At 50.4% G+C, this 7,849-nt stretch overlaps 1 long non-coding RNA gene across 1 annotated transcript in view; it reads right to left on the bottom strand.

Annotated features, from left to right (window-relative positions):
• LOC311354857 overlaps nucleotides 1-7,849 on the bottom strand; it is a 41,059-nt gene continuing 33,210 nt past the window's right edge. The window contains exons 3-4 of the long non-coding RNA XR_014637323.1: nucleotides 1,050-1,156; nucleotides 1-192 (exon numbers count right to left, since the gene is read on the bottom strand). This is a non-coding gene — a long non-coding RNA (uncharacterized lncRNA). The remainder of the gene's footprint in view (nucleotides 193-1,049; nucleotides 1,157-7,849) is intronic.

Genomic DNA, 7,849 nt, shown 5'->3' with positions numbered 1-7,849 from the left:
TATGGCTCTCTGGACGAGCTGTGACTGCGGACTCCAGCAGTAACCTGGCCGACCGGCGCTGCATACTGATGATGACCATGCTGATGATGATAGAGGCAGGGAGGACAGGGTGGGGGGTGGTGGGGTGGTAGCCATAGGACCCTCCTCCCAGCAGGGCTCGCTTGTGACTCCCTTTTTCCTTTTCTCCCTTCTCTATGTCGAATAATGCAGGACGGAAGGTGGAGGAAGTGGGTTAGGGCCGGGACACAGGAGGAGGAAGTACAAAGAGAAGGGTGAGAGAGAGAGAGAGAGAGAGAGAGAGAGAGAGAGAGAGAGAGAGAGAGAGAGAGAGAGAGAGAGAGAGAGAGAGAGAGGGAAGAGAGAGAAAGAGAGAGAGAGAGAGAGAGAGGGAAGAGAGAGAGAGAGAGAGAGAGAGAGAGAAAGAGAGAGAGAGAGAGAGAGAGGGAAGAGAGAGAGAGAGACACACACAGAGAGACAGAGACAGACAGAGAGAGAGTATTGGGGGATCGGTTTTGGGTCGTGGGAACATTCATCACTGTTTTAAGTGACTGCAGTGGGACAGGTAGAGTTAAACAGGTTGCCCAGGCTCCCCCCCCCCCCCCCACCCGCTCTCTCTCTCTCTCTCTCTCTCTCTCTCTCACTCTCTCTCTCTCTCTCTCTCTCGCTCAGGGTGAGAGCACCTGGGCAGGAGCATGGAGCAGTCTTCCAGTAGAAGCGGTGCTCTAATGATCCAGCCCTTCGTCTGTTCCCCTCCTGTCTGACACTTTTATTGACTGCACACAACTGCGTCGGAGCACTCATGTTTGGGAGGTGGACGGGGGGGAGGGAGGGAGGGGAGTGACAGAGAGCGGGGGAGGGGCGTTAGGGGGTTGACAGTTGGACACTGAAATGCTAACCTCGACACTTAAAATAAACAGATCACACAGAGAGACCGTTAAGAAGTTACACTTTTTTTTTAACAACATGTAGTAAATGTTAAGAGAGTTGAGTGTGTTTACACGTGTGTGTGTGTGTGTGTGTGTGAAAATACAGGTTGCGGTTTCCCTTACCCTTGCACACGGAGCCGAGCGAGAGACACCCACACACAGAGAGAGAGAGAGAGAGAGAGAGAGCGATGAGAAAGAGAGAGAGAGACACTCGACCGCTGCTCCGCGTCCTAGAGGAACCAAGAGAGAGCAAAAGAGTTGCGTCTTAACACGGGCAGACACACTACTTCACGACGAGTCGAGTCGAGTGGCGGCGTGCGGCGTGCGCTTCGAGATCACGGTGGTCACACACACCCCTCCTCCTCCCCCCCCTCCCCCCCCCCCCCTGACCGTGGAACATCAGCGCCCAGCTCAGAGTAAACAGGGGCCCGGGCTCCACCTGTCAGTGGCCGTGAACGATGTGAAGCTAAACATGCTAGGAATTTCCTGCCGCCGTGACCTCTTCCAAGGGGGGAGGCCCGCTACGGAGCGTCCGCCACGCCGACATGAACACACTTGCATGGCCCGTGTGCCGTCAGGGCGGGGGGGGGGGGGATAAGGCGAAGATAAGTGTTTAGTTTGCCAGTGTGTTAAATCTAAAGCACACACACCACACACGCACACACACAGAGCCACTGTTTACACTTTATATTAAAAACATGATATTAACGGAGTCCGACTCGATTAGCGACCGCTCAGACGAGAAGGAACACAGGGTTTTTGGGGGTGGGGGGGGGTGGGGGGGTGGGGGGGGGGTGGGGGGTGGTGGTGGAGGGGGTGGAGCTAATGCTAAAATGAAAGGAAAACGAAAATTGGACAGCGTGATTTAAGTGACAGTTTGAGGATAAATCCAAATCAATTGTTTCAGATGACTAATATCATGTCATTACGCCGTCAGGCGGTCAACAACCCTGTCGACCGTACTCCATCCCTCCACCTGAACTGCTGCATCACACAGCGGCCGGATCAGGAGGGGGGAAAAATTAAACGTTCCCGAAGAGAATTCCCCTTTTCCCTCGTCGGCCCGGCCCGGGGGAGGGACCCGAGGTGGACGACGTAGTGCGGAGGGAGAGGCGACTCTCAGCCGTGGCCCACGCCGGGCCCGGCTCTGTGACCGGACGTCTCCGTCGAGATTACTACTGCCACACCGTCTCCGGTTGCTAGGGGCTAAACGCTCCGCCCCGAGGGCGACACATCTAGGCCAGTCCTAGGTCACATTCAAACCCTGAGCTGATAAAGAGAGGTAGAGAGAGAGAGAGAGAGAGAGAGAGAGAGAGAGAGAGAGAGAGAGAGGGAGACGGATAGAAAGAGACCGAGAGAGAGAGAGAGAGAGACGGCAATAGAGAGAGAGAGACATTCAGCAAGGGAGCGAGACAGCGAGTGAGAGAGATAGGCAGCAAGAGAGAGAGAGAGAGAGACGGCAATAGAGAGAGAGAGACATTCAGCAAGGGAGCGAGACATCGAGTGAGAGAGATAGGAAGCAAGAGAGAGAGAGAGAGAGAGAGAGACAGCAAGAGAGAGATAACCTGCAACCCAAAGCATAATTATCCCAGCCAGTTACAGTTCAATAACTCCATCAGGCTGCTAGCCAGATAGCACGTTTCCCTGGCAACGCCTTGATTCACGGATGTGGGAGGGAGGAATAAGGGCAGACTTGCAAGGGGAGGGGACAGGCCGAAGGTTGTAATAGGAGAAGACACGCCCATCCAGGTCAACATAGACCACCAATGGACGCCGCGCACATGTACACACATGCGCACAGACACGTGCCCATGTGACGCAGCGGCCCGGCCAGTGAAAATCTTCCCTTTTATCAATACATTGAGCCTTGGTCATCTTTTACCTTATCATCATCATCATCATCATCATCATCATCATCATCACCATCATCATCACCATCACCATCACGCGAGGAGCAAATTAGTACCATATTTCGGCAGCAGGTCTACAAACCTGCAATAAAACATGGAGGAAGGACTGTGGGCGGCTGTGCTGTCCTTTTGACACACTGTTTGCCCCGAAGCAGTCCTCTGCAGATCCTTAATGGAGTCTAACCCTCATCTGTGTCACCCTGAGAATAATAACAGGCAAACTTTTCCCTGGTGCTCGGAGAATATTACATTAAAAGTGGGGCTACAATTTATACCCTTGATTAGATAAAAAAAAAAAAAAAGACAATTGCATTTGCTTTTGGGTAGTGGCGACGTTGGGTGTCGATTGTGAAAGTGGGACTTGGCGTCTTTGTGTGTGTGTGTGTGTGGCAGAGAGAGAAATACGCACTTGTGTGCAATATCATGTGTGTGCGGCAGTGTGTGTGTGTGTGTGTGTATGTGTGTGTGTTTAGGTGACTGTCTAGCCTCCTGCCGCAGTGTCTGGAAACACAGACGCCCCGATCACCTACCCGCCCTCCCCACAGAACCGCCGTGCCGGGCTCCCCTGTCAGCTGCATACCTGCCCCCCCCCCTCCAGAGATAACACACCCAGCCAGCACTGAGCGCCCCCCCCCCCCCCACAACGCCAGCTGACCATCAACGCCACACACACACACACACACATGAGCTAAGGCACACTAAGGCGCACACACACACGCGCGCACACCTGCAAAGACACACACACAAACGCAGGCACTCTAAAGCACGCACATGCAGACACTTAGGCACAAATACACACACACACACACACACACAAACGCACTGACGAGTACAAACGCACGCACGTGCACACACTTACGCACTGACGCGCACCCACGGACGCTAACACAGTAAACACCGTGCAGAAGTCTTTGAATTCAGCAGGATTAACATGTCAGCTCCAGCCAAATTGTAGTGTGGCGTGTAAATGTTAATCTGTCCACCATTACTTTTATCTCACGGCGACGAGACAGCCCGGCATTTGATACATGAGCACACATCCAAACAACGGGGAGCGATCCATCCGGACGGTACGCACACACACAGCCCCGCACACACACACACACATACGGCAAGGAAGGCAGACACACCCACACATACACAGACACACACACAGGTACGCCGCTGCATTGGCTTTAAATCTAGAATCAGAGCCGGGCCGTGGCTTTATCTGGGCTCGTTCAGCGCTTCAATCACATCTATTCTACAAAGGAATTAGCCAAGAAGACGAGATGTCCCACACACACACACACACACACACATACATTGAGGAGAGCTGTGTATAGGAGCACTTAGTTCAATTAAATATTGTAGCTCATTTGGCCATGTTGTGCTGAGCCACTGCGGACGCCCCGTGGCCAGAGCCCTCCAGGCCGACCTGTGACGCTGTGGCCCAGCGCCTGTTGTTTTAACGGAGAGCTGCGTGAGACGTGGCTGCATCCGATTTTTCACGGTTTGTGTTGTTTAAACGCGCAGAAGTAATTTTGTCTGCAAGCAAAGCGGGGTGGTAGTTCAATTAGCCGTGAGCAAATTGAAACCGGGAGGCGGCACGTAATGTTTATCGTAATGTTTATTTGAATAAACTATTACATACTAAATTACACCTTGTTTGGAATATCACTTTGGTCGCTTGTTTGAATAGTGTGTCGTGGAATCAAACGAAACAATTAAGCACACAGATTAAGGCGGGCTGTCTGCAGAGATAAATAAAGCGGCATGAGACATGGCCCTGCCTCTGTCCTCCGCTATGCCTTTAATTACAAACCACTCATCTACCGCCACTATTATTAGATCCTTCAATGTAATGCTACAAATTCAAATATGACAGGAATATATTTTCAATCAAAAGATAATTACATTTTGGTTTCAGTATATAATTCAAATTATTTTATTGAGGCAACTTTTGCTATTTATACAGTATATGGGATTTCCTGTGATTCAGTTGAACAGTCACAAGATGGATTCCTTGTCACCACTACAATGCAAAAACATTATTTCAGTAATTTAATGCAACCTAATATGTGAGCTCACACACCAAAAATGTCAAAATGGGAATCATTAAAATATGAATCTGCATTGCAATATTCATTTCATAGTAACCTACCCCTTTTACATCTTGGATTGATTGTAACAATTATTTGCAAAAGTCGGCATTAAAGCATAACTACTCTTTCCTCAAATGTCGCCATTTCTTGGTCATGTTTATGATCAGGTCCTGTAACACACTCCATATCTCGTCTCATTTAGCTACTACAAACCTTGAAAAACAAATTCCGACACACACACACACACACACACAAACAAACCAACCCACACAAACCCCACACACACACAACCCCCCCCCCCCCCCCCCACACACACACACACACACGCACACCGCACACACCAAAAGGTTTGACTTTGAGGAAAGTTGGTATGCTCTCTGTGAGTGGGGAGCCGTGTAGCCCAGAGCCCTGTTTTTATTCCTTGTTGTTTATTTCTTTTAGGGGGAGGTTTATTGGATGGCGGGCAGATTGGATGGAGCGGCTGCTTTGTTACTGTTAGGGGAGCGCTGAGGATCTCATCAGCGGAGGGCGCGCCGGCTGCCAGGCTGAGCTGCGCGTCAGACAGAGTCTAATAAAACTGTCTGGCTGTTTTGTGGGCTTCCTCTCTCTTACACTCTTCTCTCTCCATCTCGTTGTCTCACTCCTTCCTCTTCCTCCCCCCCATCCCCCCCCCCATTTTCTTTCAATCTCTGCATCTCTACCTTTCTTTCTCTCCCCACTCCCCTCAGTGTCCCCTTCTTTATTTCTCTCTCTCCCTCTCTTCTGTTATTTCTCTTTTTCCTCCCTCTCTCCCTCTCTCCCTCGTCTTGCTGCACTGTGTCTGACTGCTCAGCACTTGTCGCACCATACCCAGCTATTTGGTATTCATGGGGCACAGTGCTCCTTCAGCTGTTGCTGGGGGTGGTGGTCTTTGTGTGTGTGTGTGTGTGTGTGTGGGTGTGTGTGTCTGTGTGTGTGAGGTTCGAGGGTGGGGTAGGGGGGTGGTCTGTGGCACAGGCTCACACTGATTAGTTGGCATCGGCATTGTTCACCACAGAGGCACCGTAATTAGGGAGAGAAAGAGAGTGAGAGGGAGAGAGACAGGGGAGGGATGGGAGCGTGGTGAGGGGGGACATTGGAGAGGAAAATCAATTGTTTTGAACTGCATCTCTAATATGGGGTAATTTGGCAGAAATTAGGTTTTCAGAAAGCCGCGCTGCCCTTGGGAACGTAAAAGTTTAAAAAGCAGGTCAAGCCACGATGGCTGCAAATGAAGTCACACCTATCACACAACACACACACGGTGAGCAGGCGGAGAGAGGCTTGCTGTAGCAGCCTTTGTCACAGACAGACTCGTGTGAGACTAATTCATTGTCATTTCCTCTTTTTTTGTTGTTCGTACGTGCGACCGCCTGGCTGAATCACATCATCTGTTTGTGTCACTTGGAGTTGATGATCGCAAGCCCAAATTTGTGAGTGTGTCGTTGTGACACGGTGACAATGTATACAGTCGCTACAATCAGTGAGTATTTATCAATGAGTCTAACGGTGCCCATAATATGGGCTGTGACACTTCAATAATAACATTTTGCCTTAATGTTTCGGCTTCTACTTTTGGACTACTGATATTTGCAGTACAGAAACCACACATAATAACATATATATGACCATATTTTTGATATACTGTATTTCAATTATTTACATTACCTCTTTTGATATGTTGTACTGCTGTATTTTATTTATTTATTACTGACAGCATAACAACATCTAGAGCTACGAAATAAATTGTAGTGAGTTCCAAAGTATGTGCACACACTAAAACGAATAAAGTCAGTGGTGAATAAAACGTCTACACAGCGAGACAATTTTATCGTTACATAATCAACGTAACACAGATGACGGCCCGTGGTTTTGCTATCATGACATTCGGGTCTGCATGCACACGTGTGTGTGGTGTGTGTGAGTGTGTGTGTGTGTGTGGCCGAATATCTGTGAGGGGAAACAAAAGGGATGACAATAGGTAAGCTGGAGTCATCCCTGAGAATGAGTTTGCCAGAGTCTCCACGCTACGGAGGACAGCAGTGACAGCAGACACATCCGTCTGGCGTCCGTCGACTGGAGCGAGAGTGATCGAATTTGGACGCACCGATTGGTTAATGGCTAATCAAATGTATTGGCATGCGTCTGTGCGCTGCCGGTGCCCTGTTGACAGAAGTTTAATCAACACACGTTAAGGGGGGAGGCGCGCACTTCCTAAAACCTGTCCTGCTGGTCCCCATGCCGAGTAAACAACAGAAAAGCAAAATGGAGTGATTGCGTGTGTTGCGTCGGAATCTTTAAAACGACTAAGACCCGCGCACTGTGTGTCGACCGCAGCGTAGTCTGGTACGGCGCCGCGACGCGAACGCCCGACGGCGTAGCGTGGTAGTCGACGCTCGCGTTTGACGTGCGGTCGAACGGCGTTCTCCGTGGTTCCGTCTGGGCAGAATCAAAGACAAACGCTTTTCATTACAAACATGTCTGTGTTCAAACCTGAACTCGTTATGGTTATGGCTGCGGGGAGCCGCCGCCTCCTGGAACACGGAAAGAAAAAGAAACAATTCCGCATTCCCAGCCTTCATTATCCCTTAACTATTGTTTCTCTTTCCCCCCCCGCCCCCCCCCCCCCCGACTGCATAAAGCATCTGAAACAGATCTCAAGTCATCGTTTAGCAGCAGGTCGTCAGGCTGGCGCCGGCGGTGTCCGGTTGAAGGTCGATTGTGCCCTCCACCCGCGTCCCAAGAGCCTAACCCGTGATATTTTACCAAGAGAGCTCACAAGTTAGGGTCTCAGGGAGCAGGTGAAGCACCAATGGCGTTCCACTGGGATGCTGGAGGCCAATGACAGGCACCGGCAGTGGCCCGCCCCTCTCTCTCTCTTCTTCTGCATGTCCTCAAGTCTACCTCATCA

Source organism: Micromesistius poutassou (assembly GCF_964030765.1).
Source record: "Micromesistius poutassou genome assembly, chromosome: 10".
Classification (NCBI taxonomy): Eukaryota; Metazoa; Chordata; class Actinopteri; order Gadiformes; family Gadidae; genus Micromesistius; species Micromesistius poutassou.
The sequence above is the reverse complement of the archived record's forward strand: the minus strand, read 5'-3'. Positions and strand labels throughout refer to the sequence as shown.